The sequence below is a fragment of the Vigna unguiculata genome, unplaced genomic scaffold (assembly GCF_037176805.1).
Source record: "Vigna unguiculata cultivar grain cowpea cultivar isolate G323 ecotype 2 unplaced genomic scaffold, ASM3717680v1 ptg000138l, whole genome shotgun sequence".
Lineage (NCBI taxonomy): Eukaryota > Viridiplantae > Streptophyta > Magnoliopsida > Fabales > Fabaceae > Vigna > Vigna unguiculata.
Genome location: NW_028196780.1, coordinates 19,697 through 20,000, shown reverse-complemented (window position 1 = coordinate 20,000; position 304 = coordinate 19,697). Strand labels below are relative to the sequence as shown.

Below are 304 nucleotides of genomic sequence, written 5' to 3'. Positions count from 1 at the left end.
CCCTCAACCTCAGCCTTGGCAAGGCTATGCTCTACCATTAAGCTATTTCCGCCAGCAACGGTAGTGGCGAAGCACTACTGAGCAATTAACGTATCACTTGATACGGACGACTTCTGTTTTTCCGCCGGACCACACTCTTAACCTCCGATCGAGCTACGAGCACGAGTAGGTAGGCGGGGGGAGGGGCGGCTGCCTTTTCAATCAATCTCCGGCCGCTCAGTGCCGCTATTGGTGCGAGTTGTGTTGTAAGGAGTCTTGGTCTCGAGTCGAGCTGGGGCGTCATTTCATTCTCGTAACGGGAGTG

General features: G+C 54.6%; 1 non-coding gene across 1 annotated transcript in view; it reads right to left on the bottom strand.

The window, feature by feature from the left end:
* TRNAG-GCC (transfer RNA glycine (anticodon GCC)) overlaps positions 1-52 on the bottom strand; it is a 72-nt gene extending 20 nt beyond the window's left edge. Inside the window, exon 1 of the tRNA in view lies at positions 1-52. This exon is cut by the window's left edge and continues 20 nt beyond it. This is a non-coding gene — a tRNA (tRNA-Gly).
* Between the last annotated feature and the right edge of the window lie 252 nt (positions 53-304).